Source organism: Syzygium oleosum, unplaced genomic scaffold (assembly GCF_021117445.2).
Source record: "Syzygium oleosum isolate NSW1041296 unplaced genomic scaffold, Sole_v2.1 Sole_v2.46, whole genome shotgun sequence".
Lineage (NCBI taxonomy): Eukaryota > Viridiplantae > Streptophyta > Magnoliopsida > Myrtales > Myrtaceae > Syzygium > Syzygium oleosum.
Window position 1 is genome coordinate 1,964,452 of NW_026607530.1, and position 26,210 is coordinate 1,990,661.

The 26,210-nt window shown below is 41.4% G+C and overlaps 1 long non-coding RNA gene and 4 pseudogenes across 1 annotated transcript; 2 read left to right on the top strand and 3 right to left on the bottom strand.

Annotated features, from left to right (window-relative positions):
• Window positions 1–1,064: 1,064 nt before the first annotated feature.
• Window positions 1,065–9,795, bottom strand: LOC130136596 (serine/threonine-protein kinase STY13-like; annotated as a pseudogene).
• LOC115667630 (protein DJ-1 homolog C-like) lies at window positions 9,792–14,770 on the bottom strand (annotated as a pseudogene).
• A 1,912-nt stretch (window positions 14,771–16,682) lies between these two features.
• LOC115666074 (methylcrotonoyl-CoA carboxylase beta chain, mitochondrial-like) lies at window positions 16,683–19,125 on the top strand (annotated as a pseudogene).
• Window positions 19,126–20,821: 1,696 nt separating this feature from the next.
• Window positions 20,822–23,851, top strand: LOC115666075 (bZIP transcription factor TRAB1-like; annotated as a pseudogene).
• A 307-nt stretch (window positions 23,852–24,158) lies between these two features.
• LOC130136595 (uncharacterized) lies at window positions 24,159–25,214 on the bottom strand. The gene is made up of 3 exons (XR_008815421.1): window positions 25,077–25,214; window positions 24,572–24,999; window positions 24,159–24,467 (listed from the first exon to the last, which is right to left on the bottom strand). It is a non-coding gene; the product is annotated as an uncharacterized LOC130136595 (long non-coding RNA).
• Window positions 25,215–26,210: the final 996 nt, after the last annotated feature.

Genomic DNA, 26,210 nt, shown 5'->3' on the forward strand with positions numbered 1-26,210 from the left:
AGAAGGAGCAGTTCGAGGTATTGCTATCGTACCAAATGTAGATCACCCATCGGATGGGCACCCAAAAGGTCCTTAACCAGATCTACTGCCAAGAATTCTGCAGCACAACCCATCCCACCCAGGTTAAAGCCGTGAATGTCATACCTAGGCTTGAAATGGTTGATGAGCATGGCTGAAACTGAAAGTGAAGGAGTCGGAGTTGTACTTAGAACCCTACAGTTGACGACAGTGACACCAGTATCCTCTGTTACCACTATGGTCACAGCATCAAAAATCACCATTGAAGCCTCTTCTCACCCAGCCCAATGTTATTTTATACTCGAGATGAAAAACTGATATTGGTAAGTAATTCTCGTTTCCAATGTCTGATATCTTCCGAACCTTCTCCTGTCAGATGAATGCTTCATCACTGAAGTTATCTAATGTTCTAGGGAGCTCAATTAATTGTTCTTTTGGTATATGCGTAGAGTACCAAAATGATACCAAATCAACTTAAATGGAGAATTAGATTGATGAATAATAGGCATAGATGTGTACCATGAATTCATATGATTGACGAAAACAAGAGTAACCAACCAGGTAGGGTGAACTAGATATAAGACCAAGGTAGACATATGAAAGTAGTACTAGCAATCCCACTATGGAAACCATGTCAGAAAGTACTTTCAGGACTCAAATCCTTCCATCCTTACCATTCTAATCTCCGCATAGACGATTGCCACACATATCTGGACAAGACTCCAAACATCTGGACAAGAATATACAGATTGACATGCTCCATAGGTGACGGGTCTTTCTGGTTAAGAGTCACAACAGATAGTAGGCCTCTTGGACATGAATGCACCTCCTCCCCCTTTTTTCCAGGAAAATCTGAAGCACCGCTTGTGATTCCCACACCGCTCTCTTATATGCAACTGTTCTTGTGATTCCTCGTGAAAATTCTATTTAGCAAATATTAAGTTGCTTTACTATCTTTCATGGTCCTGGTTGTGTCAGTCATGCCTAAAACTAAGAGGACGCAACTGGTGGTGACATGAATATCATGCCATTGAATTTGGATTGGCCACTGGTAAACTGGGACGCTTGAGTAAAAATCAAATAGACTCCTCAATCAAGTGTACACAGCATAATTAACAGTCACGGTGACGTATAAGCAAAGAACACGAGTATACACACATTGAACACCTTCGACTACAGTTAAAAAACAAGCATTACCCGACATTCACGTTTTTCCACTGATATAGTCAATAGATTTTCCCTTATCATAAGAAACCCATTAGGCAGACGATTAAATAGAACTTTCTTGTCAGAACCCTTCTCTTCTTCTTCAAGACCTTGTATCATGTATGTCGCCATGGCCTTATTTCCTGAGAACTCAGAATCAATCCAAAGTCATTGGTTGGGTTATGCAACACCTGAAGCGAGCCTTGCGAACAGCTGTCAGGATTTCAGTCTCTGCATTCTCAAGCATTCTCACAACTTCAGCGAAAGGAGGCCTGACATCTAGGTTGGCATCTCAGCATCTAGTCATAATGTCGCTGAGAATTGGTAGACAATCTGCGGGGATGATTGGACGGACACCTTTGTTGATGTTGAAGAGATAATAATGTTCTGTGTTATTCAATTAGAAAAGGGTTACATATATATATGCTCAACCCTACTAGAACAATTTACTATTCTACCCTTATACTTTCCAACACTCCCCCTCAAGTTGGGATGTAGATATCAAACAATCCCAACTTGTTACATAAGAAATTCACTCTATTTCCCCGTAGAGATTTAGTAAAGATGTCTGCGAATTGATCCTCCGTCTTCGTGTGTTGAAGAATAATCTCTCTTTTCTGAACTTTTTCTCGCACAAAATGACAATCAACCTCAATATGCTTCGTTCGCTCGTGCAAGACAGGATTAGATGCAATATGAATAGCGGATTGATTATCACAATATAATATTGATGGATTTGACGGTGACATTCCAATCTCTGATAGTAACATCCTCAACCATATTAATTCACCTGTCACATGTGCCATAGCTCGATATTCAGCTTCAGCGCTTGATCGGGAAACTACGTGTTGTTTCTTGCTCTTCCACGCAACTAAATTACCTCCAAGAAACACACAGTATCCTGAAGTAGATCTTCTATCTATAGGACATCCAGCCCAATCAGCATCAGAGAATCCTGTAGTGTTTAGATGACCATAATTCTTAAACAGTAATCCTTTGCCTGGTGTTCCCTTCAAATATTTGACAATTCGAAGTACGGCATCCCAATGAGTAGTACGAGGAGAATTCATGAACTGGCTTACTACACTAACAGCAAATGATATATCAGGTCTTGTGACGGTAAGATAGTTCAACTTACCCACTAATCTCCGATATTTCGCTGTATCATGCAATAATTCTCCATGTTCTGCATCAAGTTTTACATTAGGCTCCATAGGGGTATCAACTGGTTTTGCTCCAAGATATCCAACCTCACCAAGAATATCCAGTACATACTTTCGTTGCGATAAATTGATACCGACATGTGAGTAGGCTACTTCAATACCAAGAAAATATCGAAGACGTCCCATATCTTTAGTACTGAATTCTGTATGCAGAAATTGCTTAAGTTTGTGAATACCATCTGAATCACTGCTAGTAATGATTATGTCATCCACATATATAACTAGAAGGATACAACCAGCTGAAGAGATAGAGCTAAAAACTGAATGATCTACCTTACACCGCTTTAATCCAAATTTGATAATTGCATCACTAAATTTACCAAACCAAGCACGAGGACATTGTTTAAGTCCGTATAAAGCTTTGTATAAACGACACACCACATTCTCCCCCGGAGCAACAAACCCAGGTGGTTGCTTCTCAGCCAGATCACCATGTAAAAAAGCATTTTTCACATCCAGCTGATGTAGTAGCCAGCCAAATCGTGCAGCCAATGAGATAAATACACGAACCGATGGAATTTTGGCCACCGGGGAGAAAGTGTCATCATAGTCAACACCATAAGTCTGAGTATACCCCTTCGCAACTAACCGTGCCTTCAACCGATTAAGAGTGCCATCCGGGTGAACTTTAACAGTAAATACCCAACAACAACCAACAAATTTCTTACCAGTAGGTAATGGAGTAAGCTTCCAAGTTCGATTGTCAATTAGTGCCTTCATTTCATCTTCCATTGCACGACGCCATCCCGGATGAGCAAGAGCTTCAGCAACACTGCTAGGTACAGAAACAGAGGACAACGACGAGACAAAGGCAGAGAAAGTAGGAGACAAACGATTATAGGATAGAAAATTGGAAATAGGATGATGTGTGCGAATACAATCAGTAAGACCAGAATAAGGGGCATAACGATCGACAGGACGATTAACACAAGAGCGTGTACCTTTACGAGAAGCAATGGGAAGATCGGGATCGGAGTTTGGTATCAGCGTAGCGATGGGAACGGATGAATCGAGTCTTTGGTAAAGGCTGTTTGTCATAGGAGGGACTGCACTGCGCAGATGATAGGTACGATCAGCAAACTGAAATCCTGTGGATGTAGCTGGAGAAAGTGAAGGAGGTGGAATCGTCGGTATGACACAACCATCACCATCACCAGACTTTGTGGAAACCGCAGGAGAAGTAAAATATGGCTGGTCTTCAAAGAACGTCACATCAGCGGACACGAACATACGACGGCGAGTAGGGCTATAACATTTATATCCCTTCTGAGTCCGAGAGTATCCCACAAAGACACATTTTTCAGCACGAGGATCCAGTTTATCAAGACCTAGAGTAAAAGAATGTACAAAACAGATGCACCCAAAGACTCGAAGAGACAAAGGAAAGGGAGAATGATTTGGATGTATAGTAGAGAATGGTGTCTCCCCCTGGAGAACAGAAGTTGAAAGCCTATTAATTAAATAACATGCTGTAAGAACAGCATGCCCCCAAAAATGTTTAGGTAGATGCATTTGAAACATAAGGCAACGAGCAACATCAAGAAGATGTCGATTTTTACGTTCAGCGACTCCATTTTGCTGTGGAGTGTATGAGCAAGAAGTCTGATGAATAATACCATGAGAATCAAGAAATGGCTGGAAACCAGAAGCTGCAGCAAGATATTCTCTAGCATTATCTGACCGTAAATATTTGACAGAGATATGATATTGATTCAATACTTCAAAATAGAATAATCGAAAGCAATGAAAAATCTCCGTACGGTCTTTAATTAAAAATAACCAAGTCATTCGGGAAAAATCATCCACGAATGTAACAAAATATCTGAATCCGGAAACATCAGACACACGACAAGGACCCCAAACATCTGAGTGAACCAGTTCAAATGGATTAGACACACGACTCTGAATACGGGAAGGAAAAGAGACTCTATGATGTTTACCAAACTGACAAGCTTCACACTGAAAAGAACTCACAAACTTAGACTCAGGAAATAAACGCCGAAGTATGTTCGGTGGCGGGTGACCAGCACGACAATGCATCCTATATATATCGGTAGATGTATGCTTTACAGCTGCAGCAGCTAACACCTTCTTGTCAAGATAGTACAGACCATTTGATTCATGTCCCCCACCAATCATCTGTCCAGTCCTCAGATCCTGAAAGAAACAATGAGAAGAGGAAAAGGTTACGGAACAATTCAATTCTTTGGTTAATGAGCTAACAGAGATTAAATTATAAGGAGATTGAGATAGGTGAAGGACAGATGGCAAAGAAAGATAGGGACTCAAATGAGCAACTCCTGTACCAGTAATCTGAGATTGTGAACCATTTGCTAATGTAACCGAGTTTGACAATACAGGAGATGTAGAATGAAAAGAAGACAATAGATTAGAGTTACCAGTCATGTGATTGGTAGCTCCAGAGTCTATAACCCAGGAATCAGACACTGCAGAAAACAAACAAGATGAACTACCTTTGGAGGTGTGTGCTAGAGTTGCAGTAGGAGCTGAAGATCCTGTCACCTGTTGAGAACGGACCAACGTATCATATTCAGCACGTGTCAATGTGATTGAATCACCTGTATTTTGTACAGTTGTCGAACTCGGTGGAGTCGATGAGGAAGAAGCAGGAGAATTCTCAACTTCTGCATAGGCAGCAAAGGTTGGTTTGAGCTCTGGGTGAAGTGTATAACAATAAGCTTCTGTATGTCCGGCTCTTTGACAATGATGGCAATAGCGTGATCCGCGACCATTCCCAGAACTAAGGGCACCACGAGTACCAACTCCTCCATCACGGCCTCCACGGCCTACATTATGAATAAAACCGCGTCCACGACCTCGGTAACCACGAGCTCGACCTCCACGTCCACTAGGCCCATGGGAAATCATAGCGCTCATCTCTAAAGCCGGGGTGGAAGAAATCTTCTCGGTGACTGTAGAACGAAGAGCCTGGGAGAAGACTTCATCCACAGTAGGAAGAGAGCTCTGAGATGTAATATGTTGACGAAGAGATGAATACTCAGGCCCCAATGACTTGAGGTATAATATCACTCTCAAATCTTCTTGGCGTTTGGCCAAAACAGCTGGATCATTCGAGGCAGGAAGGTAAGTATCCAATCGCTGGCAAAGGGTCGTGAACTTAGCATAGTGATCAGATAAGGAGTGATCTCCACGTTTAATATCAAACAAAGCTTCCCATGTGTCACATACCCGTGTCATATTATTCTGTCTAGAATATAGCAATGCACATTTCTCCCATACTGCCTTAGCAGATTCACACTGAACAAAATGAGGACTGACCTTAGGGTCCATGCTATTCCATAAAAGAGTTCGTATCATTGCATCTCCTGCAACCCAATCGTCAGCTTTACTCCTGTCTGACGGTGCCGTAGATGTAAGATAGTCAAGTTGCTTGGTGGCAGTAAGATAGACTTCGACCGCTTTAGACCACGATGGATAATTAGTTCCATCCAACTTGACAGATGTTAATTGAAAATGACCAAAAAGAGATCCAGAAGCTGATCCAGAATTCGCCATCAGTGAATAATGAATGTGATTGAACCCCCACAAAAAAATATGAACGTCACGGTAACCAATACTTAAATCCAATAATCTCCAAATAACCACACGGTAATATCTAAGAAATAGGGTTCAATCCAATCACCACCAAAGTTCACTGATACTTCATAAAATCATCTAATTGATACGCGGCACCAGCACATATATGTTGTATTCCCTCGCAAATGAAGCTGTTGAATTTCAACATAAGTCCTCTATTTTCACCGGCACACGGCTTTGACAAAGCTTCGTAAAATCAACCAACAATTCTACTTGCTAAAGTAACATAAGTCTGACCCTCGCATTAGAAACTTCACCAGCGCACGTCGTGACATCAACATTTGAACACAGGACAAAAAACTCCAAAATTCCTCTTTTCAAGAATCATTATCAGATAACATGCCTCATCCCCAGCCTCAATTTCATTTGATTGTGTTCCTCGGAACTTACCAAAACACTTGTCGCCTCAGAACTGGTTGAACTTCATCAAATTTGAGTTCGGCAAGGCATGGCAATGCTGAATCTGAACTGTGTAGCGCTGGACGACACTGGAATGAATTAAACAGCGTCGGTTCTGGTCGATTTGGGCTGAGCGACACCAGGCGACTATAATGGGACGTCGATTTGGTGAATCAGTGGACAAATCGACGCCAGAATGGAGTCGTGGGTGTCGCAGAAGTCCTCACTCACGGAAGTCGCGAGCGTCGTTCCTCGCTGGAATTGCGAGCGTCGTTGCTCCTTGCGAAATTTGCAAGCGTCGTTGCTCCTCGCGGGAGTTGCGAGAATTGCGTCTCTCCTCACAGATCACAGGGGTCGTGGGAGTCCTCAGCTTCTGACTCTTACCCACCGTTGGCAACAGTGGCTTCTCCGGTGACGCAAAAGCTTCTCCGGTGAAGCAAAAGTGGCCTCTAGCGATTAGGGTAAAGGATTAGGGTTTTGTTTTATTATCTCCGGCTCTGATACCATATTGAAGAGATAATAATGTTCTGTGTTATTCAATTAGAAAAGGGTTACATATATATATGCTCAACCCTACTAAAACAATTTACTATTCTACCCTTATACTTTCCAACAGTTGACAACTGCAAAAGCCGCCTGCACAGCTGTCATATTTTGGAAGGGAAGCATTCCTGTGATTAGCTCCCACAGGACGATGCCAAAACTGTATACATCCACTTTCTGTGTGTAGGGCCTGTGCTGGATCATCTCCCTGCACGAATATAGTAAAGAAATGCAATCGAGGATAGACAGACAGAATTGGAGAATATGAAGACTACAACATATACAAAGGATTTTTCACAACACAGAAAGCTACTTTGATGGTGCTTTGTATTAGCTCTCCCGAGATGGCAAATTTGACTAAGATACAGAGAAGCTCTTGCAATTGCAACATTGAATGATAACATCTAGGTCTATGACCAAAAATAGCCAGCTTGTGTTATTTACAGAATTCGGTGCAATAACATGTTGGATGCAACAGCCATATCAAGCCCAATAGGGCATTTTGAGTCCCTTTCCTACAATTCTATAATGTCATTATGTCCTCTCCAGCAAGAGGAGTTTTACTTGGTCACCTAGGTTTGCCTTGAAAGTCGCAGATGACCAGGAACAAACAGTAACGGGTAAGATAAAAAAAATACATTGATTATATCATGATTAATATGACGGGGGAGCAAATTCCGCTTTGTCATCTTCATCCTTACTTCCAAACTTCAATTGATATCATGCTAACACTATACAAAATGACCGTCGCCACTAAAGAAACAAAGGGTACCATGCCCACCACTAAAGAAAACATGACATCGCCGAATAAAGATGCGGCCAGCTAAATAGCATATCTCACAAGCCACATGGTAGAGGCGAGAGGGTCCACAGCATACTTGGTCGCCGACTTAAAGACACATATTGAACTGAGATGCAACAAAAATGGATTCAAATTTTAAGCTACAAGAATAAAAAAAGGCCCAGTGGTCCGAATCACACAGAATTAACATAAGGAATTGTAATACAAATCCAACTCCAATTAAACACCCACAGTCGCACTGTGAAAGTTTCAGACGTTAGCCTCACCAAATCCATCGCACAATAGAAGAATAAGCCACAGGGGGCAAAAAACCAGGTCAGGTTGCACCATCTTAGGGAAGTCTAGTCTGGTATTGGTGGCCAACTCAGCATAACCTGATAAATCACAATCTTCTTGCAGAATGGATCAACTTTGCAAGCAAACCCATCCAGCAAGTGATTGTTAATCATGTACATAACATTTTAGCTAAAGATCAAGAATTAGAGCTACTCTTAAAACTCCTATATAGGAATTGGCCTAACTAAGGCATTCGTTCCTTTAAATGCCACTTCATATATAAGGGACTAGTTGATTTCTGTTGAAAAAAATAGTGGGAGGCAAGGAGAAGGAATGAAAGGTTCCAGAGAAGACACATTAGATAAAAGGATAAAACAGTTTTTCAATTTTTGCTAGAGTATAAATCAATTTAGTTAATGTCCCTTCTTTGACTTTCAGCCTTCCAGCGGCAGGGGGTAGGGATACATCAAATTGGCATCTGAAATGCTATTTTAATGGTGCATATTCCTAATAAAAGCTAATTTATAACGTTTGCTGGTAGGCATTTTTCTGTGGGAGTTTCATCTAAAAAAGAGTAACCAACCAAACACAAGGTAAATTCAGAAATTGAAGAATAAGTCTGCTATGCAAGTGCCAATGCCTCAAGAACGCAAAAGCATACTGGAGCACCAATTTCATCAAGACAACCAAACAGAAAGTTTGAATGAGCAAGAGATAGGAACAAACAAGTTAAGATTCTCTCACATGATATGCTGAGTTTAAATATGATCAACCCTGAAGAGAAGAGTAGTGAATAATCTTACGGGGCCATCCCACGGTAAGTCCCTGTCTTGGGTGTCATTCCTTCGGTCTGGACCTCAATTCGAGCAACCCCAAAATCAGCAATCTTGATTGATTTATCGGAGAAAATTAGGAGATTGTCAGGATTTAAATCTCTGTGGATCAAACCAAGCCCATGAACATACTCCATTCCCCTAGCAACATCCAAGGCCTGTCTGACAGCCAATTTCAACGGAATGGACCGATTGTGCCGTTTCATCAAAAACTGCCGAATTGAACCTCCTTTTGCATATTCTGTAATGATGCACCAGACCATTGGCTGGCGGCATCCACCAATGAAACGGACAATGTTAGGATGTTTCAATGTGGCCAACATCATGACTTCTTGCTGAAACTGTTGCTCCATCAGCTGCGCCCTTTCTGGATCATTCTCTGGCCTCTCCAAGATCTTGATGGCAACTTCCTCGCCATTGTAAGTACCTCTATAGAGCTTTCCAAAAGCCCCTTGCGCAAAAGGTGCACCCATATTGAGTTTCCTCAGATCAATAGTCCACTCATCAAATTTTTCAAGACCCAAGGTTGGAGAACTGTTATCCATAAGAGCCTGGGCCAATGCATCATCACTCAAAGCATGCGTGACTCTTCCTCTGTGATTCACACTCTGCGCAACAGAATCATTGTCATTGGCACGCCGTCGCAGGCCTTGGTGATTCAGGATGCGAGTATGGGAATCGCTAGAGTCGACACTGCCGTTATCTATGGACATCGCAACAGACCCTCCACCATTGCTCGTTTGCAGGCTTCCAAAACTCTCTATCAACATGTTGGAACCCTCGCTAAGCTTGTGATAAAACGCTTGGGACGAATCATAGTAATTGTTATCATAGTTCTTTACTTCTGACCTCCGTCCAACATTTCCGAGTCCCAAAAAAGCACAGGCTCTTAGCCTCTGTTCAGTTCATAAGTAATTTATAACTGAAGATGTCAGTCCACAGTACTAAGGAAACCCTGCAAGAGTAGCAAAACCCTTTTTGTAGCATCATCTTGCCGCGAAGCTCACCCATCAAAAGAACTCATTGAGGGAAGACGGGGCAATACGCTTGCTGCAACAAGGGCCAGCGCAGCTACTGGGTGCATAAACATAGGACGAAACTAATCGGTCCTACAAACAGCTAAATCTAGACCTAAAAAACCCATGCGAAGATCTTAAGGAAGCACCGAAAGAAGCAGCAAGCCCTAGAAAATTCGACAATCTAACTTCACTTGGGGCCCGACCATACATGAACATATCCAGAAATGAAATGAAGCGGACAAAATAGGAGGGTGGGGGAAGCCATATTCGGGCAAATAACGGTAGATACGAAGGAAACACGAGAGAGGGAGCAGCAATCGACCCCTCAAGCAAGCGGATTGAAAGAGAGCATATCTGGGCTGGGCGGAGAGCACTTTTGACTTTGGGAATTGGATGAAGGACACAAGTGGGGAGAACCCAAGACTGCCCTCGCACTCTGGAATCGGATTGAATCTGATCTATTCCAAACCCTCTTTCTTGGTAGAGGCAACCTCTCCACAATCTTCCTCCACATCAAGTAATCAAAATTTTCTATTGGAGCTCTTGCTTGGTTACTACTGCTCATAAAGCAACAAAAGTTTGTTGTCTTGATTTACTTTCGAGGTTATTAGTCATAGAGCTCTTGTAAGAGTAACTCTTACACAACCGAAAAACATGATGCTTCTAAGAGCAAAACACCAAAAGAAAATCTCACTGGAAGAATGATCAAGTCATAGCTTGTTTCTGCAGCTTCACCAATTAACTTGTTGGCAACAATTTTTGTGCCTTGCAATGCCAAAATCTGCAAATGTCTTTCAGCTGAGGCAACCACCACATCTACTTTCGCTCATCGTAGAATGTCCACTATAGTTACCACTTCAATGTCCTCATAACCATTTGCAATTGGAATTGGGACCTGTTTGAAGTTTAAAAAGAAACAAAAGATGTTGGAAAAAATAAGGAAAAAAGGGAGACAAAAGAAAACTGGTGCATGATGGAAATAAAGATTTTCTTTAATGAAAGTGATTTACACCAAAATAAGCTCCAAAGAACTCATAAATTGGACTACACAACAAGCAGCTTTTCTTTCAATTGAGGAGAAAGTACAGCTAGAGAGTCTCTGATAGCACAAGCTATTCAAAGTGAAGGGTCTATTAAGACTTGCAAGCATGAGAATCAAAGACTTTTCACAAAATTACAGAAGATGACACATCCTAATTACAGCCATTGAGCACATGGTAGATGTAACATGGCTTGATCAATCAATTTCATGCACAAATTCCACCTGATTAAGCTATTAGAAGCAAAGGACGGGTGCTTGCGACTAATTTTTATTGCTAAGTTTTATGTGGAAGCAAAGCTTAGTGTGTAAGTCTCTGGTAACTTGTCAATTGGTGGAAACTAATCACCTTAGAGTTCAAACTTGGTCAAAATGATCATCCAAATTTATGTACTGTCTATGAATTGCTTTCCTCCATATCATGAACCCTTTATTATACTTAAAAAATCTTTATTCCCACAAACCCACCCTCAACAATAGATCCTATAGGCTCGGTCAGAATGGGTGAAGCTAGCTACCTCGAAGAAGAAAAAGGGCCCTTCTATTTTTTCGTGCTGACCAAAATCTAGCTATGATAATGCAACTTTATTTCCAACTCTTTTTCAACTAGTACGGATGATAAACCTTTGGTTTTGCCTAAAAGCACTCACTTTCAAAGGAACAACCTCATTTCCTGCTATCCAGAAACTAAAGAGGTTACAAAAAGTATCTATAGTAAGATAACACCCCTTAAGGAAAAACATCGTTATTCTCAATTCACATATGCAGATATAATCCAATAACCCACTTTCTCAGCCACGGAGCCAGGAAAGGGAAAACAGGGATTGTCGCCCCTCCTCTGGCCTTTGCAACTCGTCATAATAGGCCCAAAAGACGTTCACATAAGCTTCTTTGGGTCTGAGTGGTACAGTTCAAGGGGTTGGTTGAGCCCAACCCCTTGATTTCATGTTGGATTTCTTCGTCATTCCACAACTAACACATTATTTATTGTTTCAATATTTATACCTGCGGAGTGCTCTTTTCTAAATGTGATAATATCAAATGTAAATTAAATCTTTAAGTTAAGTACATTGAACATTTCTTCCTCCCTTTATTAGAATTCTGGCTTCGTCACTGCACTTTCTTTAGTTCAAATTACACTACATATCCTACAACTGCAATCAAGGCCTCCATACATTCCCATTGTCCCACTTTTAACCTGGGACAACCAATTTCCTACCCGTTATTTTGTTACTGGAAACCTTTTCTTCTATATCCCATAGTATGTATTTCTCTTTCTATTTATGGTATGACTTAGAGAGCAAAAGGGGAAGGGAGGGTAATATAGAGATTGTTAGCATCATCACCTCAATCAACGACTCAATTCAAGTTTAACCTTATATTGACAAGATTGGTTCAATGCCACTTTTTTTCACAAAACTATGAGATAGGTGATGAGAAGTACTCTATTGCTAGGTGAGGATCTATTTCAACAGTGTTATAAAGTATATCTAGTTATAAACCAATCTGAATGTCCAAGACTTTACAATTAGAAGAAGCATAAGCAACAGATGAAATATAGATACAAGAAGTCTGCTGCTTCCCCTTTCTCTCGGGTAACGAGTACTTCATTTTTCTTTGATAGTACCGCTTCAGGAAGTATGACATGATCTGATCCTATAGCTTTAGAAGATAAGGGGTCATAGCAGTGAATTTGGAAGACAGTATAACTGATAAGAAACAAACCTACACATTGGTATACAGTGAAGAGGAGAGCTCAATAATTGAACACAAATTCAGAGATACCACTTACGCGAGGAGTATGGTCCACAACCCACTCAGCTTTGTTGAACTCTATGTTTTTAGGATTATCATCGGCATTTTGCATCAGCTATATATAAAAAAGGAAGGGAAGACATCAAATTTAAGAACTATATTCTTCAGGCGGTTCATTAGGGAAGTCTTGGATGAACATTAAATCTTACGCAATATGTACTAGGCCCTTACCAGGGATTGTCCAATTTCCGCAGCGACAGACTCACCGAAGAGCTGCTCCACTAAGGACAGCAAAAAGGAATGAAGTTCCAGGACCACGGCTAGTTGTAAGCTCTCCTGAAACTTGAATATTTGATTTAACGGCCCAGAAAGTGGGGAGCTTGTCAAAGAATGCAGGGTGACAAGTAGTCTAGCATGAAAAACAATTACAGTTTGTGTATATTTGTCTTATTTAATGCAAGACATAGCAACTCACCTGCTTTCTTTTCAGAAGTCCCCAGGGGAGAAGTGTGACTGCAGGAGCAGCACATATAGCTCCATATAACCTCTTTCCCTCAGCATGTTTGCTCATGATTTTTTGAAGGATTTCGCAATCCCTTAGCCGTGCTGAACCAGGCATTCCTCCCTATAAGAGCAGAAATTTCATTATCACAAAATCGCAACTTGGTTGATTGCAAAATCCCAGTTTTTTTTTTATTTTTATTTATTGTGATTTTATCACTACTTTCGCTTACTTTGATCATAGCATCACAAAAAAGCTAAGGGAAAATCACTTGCTTAAGAACAGCATATGGATGCTCCACGTATTCCTTACATCATACTATTACTTTTGGAAATACACATTAATGTGAAGAAATGTACCGCCAAAGCCACTAGATCATAAACTTCATCACAGCAGTCCGAAATTGAGGCATCAGCGACAAGTTTAACACCACCAGAGGCTTCAATCTGGAGCTGTGGCTCCACAGAAGCCACTGTCACATTTGCGCCAGCTCAACGAAGCACATCAATTAGCACCACAGCTTCCATTTCCTCTGTGCCAAATCTGATTGGTATTAGGACCTAGCAAGAAAAAAAAAGAGAAAAATAAGCACTCCAAAGGAGACTGCAGATATCTACGACCAAACTATCTTTTCTAACCGATGAAAACTTCCATCTTCCTGAAAGATTTGTGTCACAACCAATCTAAATTTTGCGCACCATTTTTCACTTTTTCGCTAGAAATGCATTGGAAAAATACATTGTATTTCAAATTCTCCCCATTAAACTCTTCCTTCCATATATTAAGAAATAATGGAGCATAATCGAAATCCTTTCAAAACTTCACCCTTTGTTGTTGTTATCCAGTCACCGAGACAAACAACGTGGACAGTAATTAAGAGAATTCATCAAATGGGTTCTCCATTTTTCTCTCAACTTTCCGCTTCAAATGAAAATGGAAACGGTAAGCCTGCAACTTTCAATGTCAAACAGCCTCTCCTTCTCTTGTCCTCGTATTCCCATCAGTTTACACGAAAGAAAGGACAAAAGGAGGGGAGAAAATCTCAAAGGGGACCTTCTTAGCCGCGACGGGAGGAGGAGCTTCCGCGGCGTCCGTCGTTAAGATAGTTGGAGGCGGAGAAGGAGACGTCGTCTTCCTCCTGGAGGGTCTTGCAGAGCGTTCCCTCAACTCTTGTGTGAGAGCTTTTCTTTGAGGGGACGTGGCGGACGTGAGCGTCGGAGGAGAGAGCGTAGCCGCAGACGTCGAGATTGAGGAGGGTCTGCGAGGCGACGTGAATTTGAGAGATGGATACAGAGAGAGGAGGGACGACGACAGAGACTCCATTGCTGCTGAGCTCGAGCTCTCTGGGAAGGAGCACCCGCCGGCGCTTTGGAGAGGGAAGTGTCTAATCCGAACTGATTCTGAAGTTTGTGCAGCGGTGGGTACTCCTCAATAAAAAATGAAAAAAACAAATTGAAAGTAACTAATACTGAGTTTAATGCAGGTATTAAAATAACTGTAGATTATCACATCTAGTAGGCCCCAGATGGACCAACATAGAGCCTACCAATTTTTAGAGGTGATTTATTCCAGGGTAGGTCAGTATCACCCGGGAACCGATAATTGGACTAAAAGGTAGATGCCCAATTTGTGGAATTGGGAACCGACCCACCTGATCCTAAAATGTGACCAATCGGTCTGATATGGTTCCCGGGTAGGTTTACGAACCGGCGATTATATGTTTTCTTTTTTTTTCTATACGCTGCAAGATTGCAAGTATTGTTTCATAGTCTAAACTCTTATTCTTTAGTACTTTGAATCTTTAATCAATGAAAAGATGCTGAATTTGTGATAGGGTTAATACCACGAAAAACCCTAAATTGGTACACCTGTGACAATTTTATCTCGAACTATTTTTTTGACCACAAAAAATCCCAAACTCGTACACCTGTGACAAATTTACCCCAAACTATTTTTTTGACCACCAAAAATCCCAAACTCGTACACTTGTGACAATTTTACCCCGAACTATTTCTTTGACCACCAAAAATCTCACACTGGTACATCTGTGACAATTTTACCCCATAACTAATTTTTTGACTACTAAAAACCTCAAATTGATACATTTGTGACAAATTTACCTTCTGTTAGTGTCTGTTAAATTATATTAATATCAAAAAAAATCACAAATTGATAAACTTGTGACAGACAGAGGGGTAAAACCCAAAACCGGTACACATGTCAATTATCACGTGTCATTAAACTTAGCAATTTGACAGTAAAATTTAACAGAAACTAACAGAGGGTAAATTTATCACAGGTGTACCAGTTTGGGGTTTTTGGTGGCAAAAAAATTAGTTCGGGGGTAAAATTGTCACAGGTATACCAGTGTAGGGTTTTTGATGGTCAAAAAAATAATTCGGGGTAAAATTGTCATAGGTGTACCGATTTAAGGTTTTTTGTGATCAAAAAAATAGTTTGTGGTAAATTTATGGATCTTTTCACCAATTTTCATATTAGCAGTATCAAACTTTTCAGAATTTAGAACATCAATTCATTACTAATGTTATTCAATATGTTCTTTCATTATTAAGCTTAGTGTTAAACTTGCTCCGGTGTAGTAGAGGATATGCACCGATTAGAAGTGACTAATCACTATTCTTTTACATTTGTTTTTAGTTTACTCTTGAATCAACCTTTTTCATTTACTCTACACGACAACACAAATACGGCTTTTCTTGTTAGATTTGACACATTACTTCACTTATAAATGGTTTTGATTGGGATAGGTAGTCTTATTGATGAAGCTCTACCTATCTCAAGGGGAATTTTTGTTGTTACTTTAATTTTAATTTTAATTTTGCTCAACTAAAATGAAGCAAAAAAAAAAAAGGAGTTGGTCGGCCTTGGATAGTCCTTGGATGTAACGACCCCATCTAGTGGTTTCTAGGAATATAGGACTTGGAAAAGGAACAGCTTATGTCAGGCTTTTAAGATGGCGAAGGAGATAAGAGTGAACCGAACATGAGGAGTGTATGTGAAAATTGAAATCAACTCAATGAGGTGCCTAATGACGTATACTTAATTTTGGAACTTCAAAGTTAAGCGAGCTTAAATAGGAGTACCAGCGGAATCGATAACCTCCTAAGAAAGTGCTCACTTGTACACCAAAGGACAAAATCATGACATTCGGTATGGAACGTATCAAAGCAGATAATACATCAGTGAATTGAAATCGATCCCGACAGAGTAGGTTTTAGGTTCGAAATAGAATCTAGACCTATGTTCCAAATGGGATGTCGCAAAATTGAATTGATTAAAAAGCCAAAAAAAAAAAAAAAAATACTTGGTGAGTCAAGTGTGGATGAAACTCCAACGTGGCGAGCTGATGCAGCCGAGCGGGCGGACATGAACTCCACACAAGCTTAAGCTGAAGCTCCTCCTCCGCCAACACTCATATATATATATATATATAATCGATCCCCTCGCCATTGCCAAACTCCACGAGCACAGCAAGCAACGTCCGCGAGCGCGAACCACGAACTGCTCCAGCTCGATCCGGAGAACGACGATCACAATCGCAAATGCTTAGGGCTCTCGCGCGGCGAGCGGTTTCGGCCTCCTTCGGCCGCGATCCGGTCCCGCCTCCACGGCTCTGACGAGGACGAGGGTGGCGAGGGTTCTGCTCGGGAGTGCTTCCCGACGGCGTCGATCGCGGCTCCGACGAGTACGCCCGCAACTCCGGAGACATGGGGGACCTCGTCTAGCAGCTCCAGTCTCGTATCCAAAAGGTACGAGGTCGACGGTCGTGTGTCTCTCGGAGTGGGAATTGTGTGTGTCGGCGTCGTGATTGCCCGTGCGCTCGAGTGTTTTTCCGGTGTCTGAGGAGTTTGTGGTTTTGGGGTTTGATGGTTGGAATCGAAGGTACTCGGCGGGGGAGGAGCGGAAGCTGTGAAGAGGAACAGGAGCAGGAACAAGCTGCTCCCTCGAGAGAAGATCGATCGTCTCATTGACCCCGGCTCTTCTTTCCTCGAGCTCTCGCAGGTTCGGAGACTCTGATTTTTCTCTTGGTATCGCGCAGTGTTTCCGGTTTTTCGTATCTGGGCTGTCCGTTCTTCTTCGAGTCAATTCATGTCATTGCAAAATGTTGATGGTCTGTTGCTTGTCCTGAGCCTATGGTTTTGAATTCATATCAAGCGAGGAAAGTTTATGACGGAGTTGATACGTTGTCGGCGCGCATTCCTTTAGATACTCTAGTCCAAGCCGCTTCTTGAACAAAAATCGAACCAGCGGCAGTTGAAACCAAACCCAGATCAAGATTGTATCAGATGCACATTAGGCTACTGCATGATTACGCCCACCGTTGTTGTAACAGCAGTTAGCTCTGTGGTTTGGAAAGAGAAAAAATTCTGGGTATCAGAAGTTTCTTTTATCTTGTACTTCTCTTGAGATTCAGTTTGCACACCAATCTTTGTCTTATTTCTTGACTTCTTATTCTTCATCTTATGGGAAAAGCTTGCAGGCCATGAGCTGTATGAAGATCCCTTGCCATCTGCTGGTATAGTCACCGGACTAGGTCCTGTTTACGGACAGCTTTGTATGTTCATGGCTAATGATCCTACTGTTAAAGGGGGAACGTATTTTCCAATCTCTGTTAAGAAGCATCTCAGGGCACAAGAGATTGCTGCCCGATGCAAACTGCCTTGTGTATACCTTGTCGATAGTGGTGGCGCTTTCCTCCCAAAACAAGCCGATGTTTTCCCTGACAAGGATAATTTTGGTAGGATATTCTACAATCAAGCTGTGATGTCATCCGAAGGCATTCCTCTAATTGCACTGGTATTAGGCTCTCACTGCAGGGGGTGCCTATATTCCTGCCATGGCTGACGAAAGTTTAATGGTCAAGGGAAATGGTACTATATTTCTTGCTGGGCCACCACTTGTAAAGGTTAGTTGTAGGTTTTAGTAAGTTGGGTGTTCATGTGTGTTAGCATTAAGTCTTCCATTTTTATGCTTCCACCATTAGGCATGATTAGGTAAATTGTCTATGTTATGCACTTTTTAGTGTTTTGTGCTTGAGGATGTCAGTTTAAAACCTGGACATATTGTGAAAGAGGAGTTTCAGTAGGCTGCTACGGGAGAGGAAGTTTCTGCAGAGGATTTAGGGGGTGCGGCGGTGCATTGCAAGACGTCAGGTGTTTCAGATTATTTTGCACAAGGCATATAGTTCATCTTTTCTGTGCATTCTGTTTCAGATGTACCTCCTGTGATTTCTCCGATGCTTTTTGCGCTATCTGCTTACATATTGAACTCCCTGCGATTCATGAAATTAAGCGTTCCAAAATGGATACTTGAGTTTTCATTGTTTTAGAATTGGCTTCTGCATATATGTAAAAGTGTATTCTGTGATGAATTTCAACTCAAATGAATTATTGAAGCAAATACTCTCTCTCTCTCCCTTGCACACACGCGCACGACAGATTGGAGTGTCTTCTTTTCCTGCCGTAAGTTACATTTTCTATTTCCCATTTTGTAGATGAGCTGCATGGTCTTGCTCTTGGAAGGAACATCATTAAGAATTTGCACACTGCTGGGAAACAGGGAACTCTGGCTAGATTCCAAAATGTCAGTTCTGAGATTAAAGAGCCATTATATGATGTAAAGGAGCTTCGTTCTATTGCACCAACAGACCACAAGCAGCCCTTTGATATTCGATCTTTTATTGCTCGCATTGTAGATGGCAGCGAAAATACCTGATTTGATGTGGACGGCTTCTCATATATATTCGTAAGAATATCCACAGGACCTCTCCCTATCTCTCTCTCTCCCGCGGTGTCACCACGACGACTCTGCTCTGCTTTGTCTCTTTTTGCCCGCATATATTTCCATAAAAGAAGGTATTTTTGCCATCATTTTTAGCGTTACTTACGCTTTCGGTTGGTTTGCGTTCGTATTTTCGTACTCGGGTTTGTGGGTTATACGCTTTGGTTTCTGGTTTCGCGTTCACGTTGCGGTTTGGCTATGAAGTTGGGAGGTTGGGTCGATGCTCTGTTTTCTGAGAGAGAGAGAGAGAGAGAGAGAGAGAGAGAGAGAGAGAGAGGAGTGCATCGTTCATCACGCTTCGCGAGGTCGTTTTGGGCTTTCGCGGGGTGGCCAATTGCGATGTTGGTCGGTTTTGAGATTGAGCTGTTGTGGTCAGTTCAATTCAATGGGTCGTTCCTCAACTTTTGCGAAAAGCTGCTACTCTTTCCCTTATGATCTGAGAAAAAAGTTATTATTCTCTTCTGATCTGCATCTTCTGGATGCTTTGTTCGGATGTCATGTCAGTGCCGATTCTTCAGAGATGTCCTCTTGTCTTTTTTCAATCTGGAAACTTCTTATTTTTCATATTTTTTGATGAGATTAAGATTAGTTGGCCTCAGTTCAGGAATTTGAAATGACAGTTTTCGTCAGATAAGTTTTTGCAGATCCAGTACACTGCCAGGATCCCTGAACATGCAGACCTGTTAATGCAAAAGCTAAACCCACGAGAATTCCATGTCCTTTGAATGAAACTGTCTGTGTCATGTCACAAGGCAGTAGAGCCCATGCCCAGAAAGTAATATATAGTGGATGTTTAATTAGCAAAGCATCTTGGTTGTTTAAGGGAAATCAAGTTAGGAATGATCAATTCTCTTCTCATTTTACTGTAGATTCTTTTAGTTCATTACAAATTGATATGAGAGCGTTCGAATCTGTGAATCATGGAAGCCGACAAATCACAAACTAGGGCTATGGAAGATCAGATTAAATCAATTTTCGCAAGAACTTGGAGGAGTTAATATGTCAGAAATGCTTGCACCTCGCTAACGGGATGCCCGAGTGTCTAGTACGCTTCGACACTATTAAATTTTCCTTGGGGTTGGGCTGTAATGGCTTGGGGGGGTCATGACAGTCCGGAGATCGATCGACTGAACCAGTTCACATCCTGCACCAATCTGGTTTGCAGGTCATTATGTATCTCATTGTATGCGATGATGACCTTCCCAGGGATTCTCCATCCGACTCGAAATGATGCTTTTCATCTATTAGTTGATTTAGGTGAAAGACTGTCCTGAGTACCTAAACTAGGCTATGGCTGTAAATTAATTTCTTTTACGTGTATTATAAGGTTAAACCAACTGGGAAATATTGTGTTGCTAGCATATTCTTGTAACACATATCTATTCAAATGCCATTTCAAGGCATAAATTGCCGGTGTTATGTGATGAATTTGTAAAAATAACTTAAGCTTGTGTATTTCGGAAGCTACTTTTTACTCGGAGCAAGAAATGTATGCAGCTCTGCTTTGCAAACAGCTGGATATGCGTTAGTTTTACCTGTGAGACACTTCAAGTTTGCCTTTATTCAGAGTACTAACTGTTTCCATAAACGGGTTCGCAGCAGTGCAGATATACATGCAAAATTTCTATTGATTTAATTTTGCTCGGGTCTATTGGGATGTGAGTTGTTTGTTCTTCATACAAGTTGAACTATAATTTGGTCTTCTATATTCTTCCATACTCTTACTCATACTCATTTACACTTTGATTTGATGGACATTGAACTCTAGAAATCTGAAGAGACGGGACTAAAAGGGTGTTGAGAAGGATACTTCTTGTGACCAATCTTTTGGAGAAAGATGGCTTCTCAATATAATTTCAAAGGCATAGCTGATGCATCGCCTGCTGAAGGATTAGCTGGGAAACCACACGGAAATCACTCTTTAACTCGGCAGCCGTCAATATACTCTTTGACTTTTGATGAGTTTCAAAACACATGGGGTGGGCTTGGAAAGGGTTTTGGGTCGATGAACATGGATGAACTTCTGAAAAATATTTGGACGGCTGAAGAGACTCAGGCAATGATGTCTTCCACGGGTACAGGGGATGGAGGCCTTCTAGAGGGTAATATACAGAGACAAGGGTTGTTGACGTTGCCACGGACTCTTAGTCAAAAAACAGTTGATGAAGTTTGGAAAGACCTGCTCAAAGGGAGTACTGTTGCTAAGGATGGGAACAAGGGTGGAGGATTCGATATGCTGCAGAAGCTACTCTTGGAGAGATGACCTTGGTGGAGTTCTTACTCAGAGCAGGAGTTGTAAGAGAAGATGCTCAACAAGTGGGAATACCCAACAATAGTGGGTTTGTTGGTGATTTTCCGCTGCTTAGTAATAGTACTGGTTTGGGTCTAAACTTTCAACATCCGAGCCAGAACAATGGATTTGTTGTGAATCAGGTTGCCGAGAACAGTAAGTCAATGCCTGGTCAGCCTCATAATTTAGCATTCAATGTCGGCAGTATAGATCCAACCACCAGCAGCTCCAGCAAGAGCACGATCTGCCCCTCCTCCCCAAGCCAGCAACTATGCCTTTTGCCTCTTCCATAAGTATAGCAAATAATTCCCAGTTGCCTGGTTTAGGGTCAAGAGGGGCAATCGGGATGACAGATGCATCCATTAAAAGTTCCTTAGTTCAGGGTGGCGGGCTGCAGACCGGAGTTGGCATGACCGGGTTAGAGACCAGGGGAGTTGCTTTTCAGACAGTATCTCCTGCTAACCATATATCTCCGGATGTAATTTCTAAGAACACGGTGGATTCGTCTTCACTCTCACCAGTTCCTTATCCATTCGCCCGGGAAGAAAATCTGGCAGTGCTCTGGAGAAAGTCGTTGAGAGAAGGCAGAGGAGAATGATAAAGAACAGAGAGTCAGCTGCTCGGTCTCGAGCTCGAAAGCAGGTCAGTACACTGCTGCGAAAACTCTTTTTCTGCTGCTCGTTCTTATTGTTAATGTATTGTTTTCCCATGGTACCTGAAACTAAAGTAGGGGATTTTTTTTTTCATTGCAGTTTTCTTTGATATCAAGTTGGTTCTTGATGGCTGTTATTTGATGTCATTAAATAACTCAGTTGCTCATGAAAAATGGTAGATAAAGTTTGATTTCTGAATAAACTGAAAGCAACTCTTGAAGGACTCTTGTTACCCACTAATGTGCTCTGAATTTTTTTATTTTTTAAATCATGGTGTTTGTTTATGCTATGGTCACCAAAATATTGTAGCACTGAGTTGGCCCTTGTAAGCTTGTGTTATCCTGGAGGTCACTAGTTAGCTACATAGTGGAAATAACTAAGGTACTCAACCTGATAAAGGCAAGGCCATATAATGTCAACAGAACCAACTGTGCATCTGCTAAAGCAGTGTTGAAGCGAAGGACCACTTGAGAATGTAGAGGCTTGAATTGAACACTGTTTTCCAGATAGGGTCGAGGAATTGATGCCTGGCAGTGGCAGTTTCAAAGTTTAGGTAGTTTTTACTTGGAAAAATTGGATATGTCATCTTATTGGGTATGGAATACTTGCAGGCCTATACTTTAGAACTTGAAGCTGAAGTTCAAAAACCTAAAGAACTTAATCAGGAATTACAGATGAAACAGGTACCTGATCAAGTTACTAATGTTGCTGCCATACTGAAGAAGTTTGATTGTTTCAATATGTCCTAATTCATTCGTATTTTTGTTCTCTTGTGGTATACTGATGCAGGAGGAGTTGATGGAAATGCAAAAGAGTCAGGTGCGTTCAATCTCTATAGTCAACCTGAATTCCCCAGTTTCATGATTAATTCAGTATATGAGCAGAGAAATGACCTAAAGGGTTTACACTTTTCGGTACAAATTCTGTTGGCTGTCCTGTCTCGATGTGATAATGTAACGGCAACTACAAGTGCTCCTTAGAGCCACTACATGATACGTTGCTATCATTTGGCCTCAAGAGATTCCATCTGAATCAATATTCCTTCCAGTATCTAAAACATTCTTTGGTGGATCTGTCCCGCTTGCTTTCTCTTTAGCCCTTCTCAGTTGGAGAACACAGTTTATGCCAACACTAGAATCTTCAAAAGTAAAGTGATTTGAAAGTGACTGTCAGTTGAAGGCGACTACTGAGGAGTTGAACTCTCCATAATAATCTCTATAAAGCAATGAGATCTCTCTCTCTCTCTTTAACTTCTAGAAATGAAACAGACATTCGATATGTTAATTGGGTTCCAAGAAATTATCCGGTTGTTCAATTTACTAATTTAAATAGAAAAAACGTCACATGAGTCTGCTACATATCTTACCTAAACTATGGGATTTCTCTATTTAAAAGTGCCAGATCCTAATTGGTTCCTTTTTGTGTTTGTGCCGATCTTAGAGAGAGTGAACCAGCAATGGGGAGGTAAAAGAATCTGCTTGAGGAGGATGCTGACAGGCCCGTGGTAGACTGCCTTGAGATTGAATTTAGATGTTTGAGTGCAGAGTCTTGGATACGTGGGCAACTCCAGTGTTGGGATGTACATGTTATCATATGATCGTACTCTTTCGAAGAAGATTATGCAGAGATTAGGTAGCTGTATCTATAGATCGGCAAGGATTGATGACCAGCTGTAAATAAGTTGTGAACCATACTTAGTTTGATGTCTAGGCAGAAGCGGAACTCTTTTGGATTAGTGTGCTAGATTTGTGAGGTGAATAGCACCAACCAGTCGTGTTTTGGCCACGAGAGAGTTCTCTAGAAGTTGCTGCATCATATCTGTATAGGATGATCTGAGGTCATGAATCAAAACATCTTTAGGTTTAATGTTCTTACATCACTCTTTGATTGTTCTGAGGTTTGCATTTGCACCATCCATAATAATCTTAAATCGCGAATCCACGCATAAAGATGTCGACAATCATTTCAGAAGTGATTATGGAGCTTGACTGATCGAGCATATCAGTTTTAACATCCTGTGCCCATTTACCCACCGAAAAGAAAAGCATAGAAAGATCATCCTATGCTTAAACAAAACAAATTTGTCATTTCTTTACTGTGGATAATTCATATAAAGAGGAGACAATCTAAGCATACATATGGTGAGTCTACGAACTGTACCTAACGAATTCCACAGAAATGAGGGTATGTACAAGAAGCACTCATCAAAGACCTGGATCATCAGACTACTACTAAAACAAGAAAACAAAAGAAAAAGAACATTTGCGGAAAGAAATGAGAAAAAGACATTCCCAACTTCGATCTCCCATTAGATGCGTAGCCTTTGAAGCTGAAAATAAGATAAATAAGTAAAAGCAGCTCAGCAGATACACTAAGCTTGTTTTGACATCTCCCCACTTTCTTTTTCCTCATCAGTCCATCTTGAATATAGATTGGATCGGGAGCAAATGAATCATCCACAACCCATCTGCATTAGGCAACGGCAGAACCTGTAACCAAACAAGTCCCCTCAGCCTTACGGTGGTTGAATACAAAGATTAACAATGTGAACTATAATTCAAATGAGCATATACAGTGCCAGTAAATATCTTACCTGCCAATCAGCACCCGCACGAAGTGCATGAAATTCTCTCGAATGAACAGCTTTCACATTATTCTGAAATAAAGGAGAAACAAAATTTCTCTCCATTCAGCTGAAGAACCCTAAAATCCCACATGAGGGCATTGTCCATGCAAAAACATAGTTCTCTTAGTAGAGGGATGATGAGCCGGGAAGCTGATTTTTGTGGAGTAAGCCCATGGACCTCCCTAACTTCTGGGATACTAAAAAACGAGGCCTTCTGCAACACTTCTTACCTTTCCATGGCCATAAAGTTTGCTAATGATGGCCAGTGCAAAATCTGTGACAGATGCAAGTCCACTGCTCGTGATCACCTTGCCATCAATGACCACTTTAGCACCATCCATATCTTCACAAGCGAGGTTGTTTGCAACAGATGGATGTGCAGTGACTCTCTTATCCTACACATTGGAGAAATTACATGCGATCCAATACAGGAGATAAGGGACAAAAGGGTGCTGAGTAGGATTTTAAATACCTTATGTAACCCCCGTCTGTGTAAGATTGCTGGCGAAGAGCAGATTGCTCCATATACCCTTCCAGGCAAATTTTGCTCCTTTAGCAGATTTTTCAAAATTCTGGACTTATGTAAACGGTCCGCACCAGCAGTTCCTCCCGATGACTTGTTTGTCTGATTTCCTTAGAAAATCTGGGATTTTGAGTGGGATTTAAAATTCGTTTTTCAAATTTACTAAGTTGTTTTGAAATTGTCTCCATCAATATTAAGTTATTAAAATAAACAAAATTGTTCATTTCTCTCCTCCATAAAATGGGGAATATTACCAAAAAAGTCATAAACCTATTACAATTGTGCCGATTCAGTCATAAACTTATTTTTTTTGGCTAGTTGAGTCCTAAACCTTTTTGCAATTGTGTCAATTTAGTCCATCCGACCAAATTAGACTGGCTGGCACTGACGTGGATGCCGGACGGCACCGACGGATAATTTTTTAATAATATTTTATTTTTTCGAATTTTTTTTTAATTTTGAATCTTTTCGTTTTTTTTTCGAATTTTTTTTTCCTTCTCCCTCCTTCCTCTGGCTCCGGCATTGCCGGAATGAAGCGAGCGGCTAGTGGCGAGCTCGCCTTGCTGTCGCTAGGCAAGGGCGAGCTAGCCGAGCCACTAGCGAGGGCGAAGTCAAGCTCATCCAGCCTGGGCAAGGACGAGCTCGCCTAGCCACTGGTGAGGCAAGCCCTCACCGGATCTGGTGAGGGTGAGCCCCCGCCGGATCTAGGCGAGGTTGAGCTCGTCCAGCCACTGGCGAGGCGAGCTCGACCTCGCTCAAATCTAGCAACAGCTCGCCTTGCCTAGCGATGGTGAAGCGAGCTCACCACTAGCTGACCGCCTCAGTCTGGCGACCGGCCCTCCCCTCTGGCCGATCGTCAGAAGAAGGAGGAAGGAGGAAAAAATAAGAGAAAGAAAACTAAAGGAAAAAGAAAAGAGAAATAAAAAATTAATAACAAATTCAAAAAATAAAATATTATTGAAAATTTGTCGGTCGGCACTGGCCGGCATCCACATCAGCGTCGGCTGGCTAAATTTGGCCGGATCGACTGAATTAGCATAATTGCAAAAAGTTTAGGACTCAATTGATCAAAAAAATAAGTTT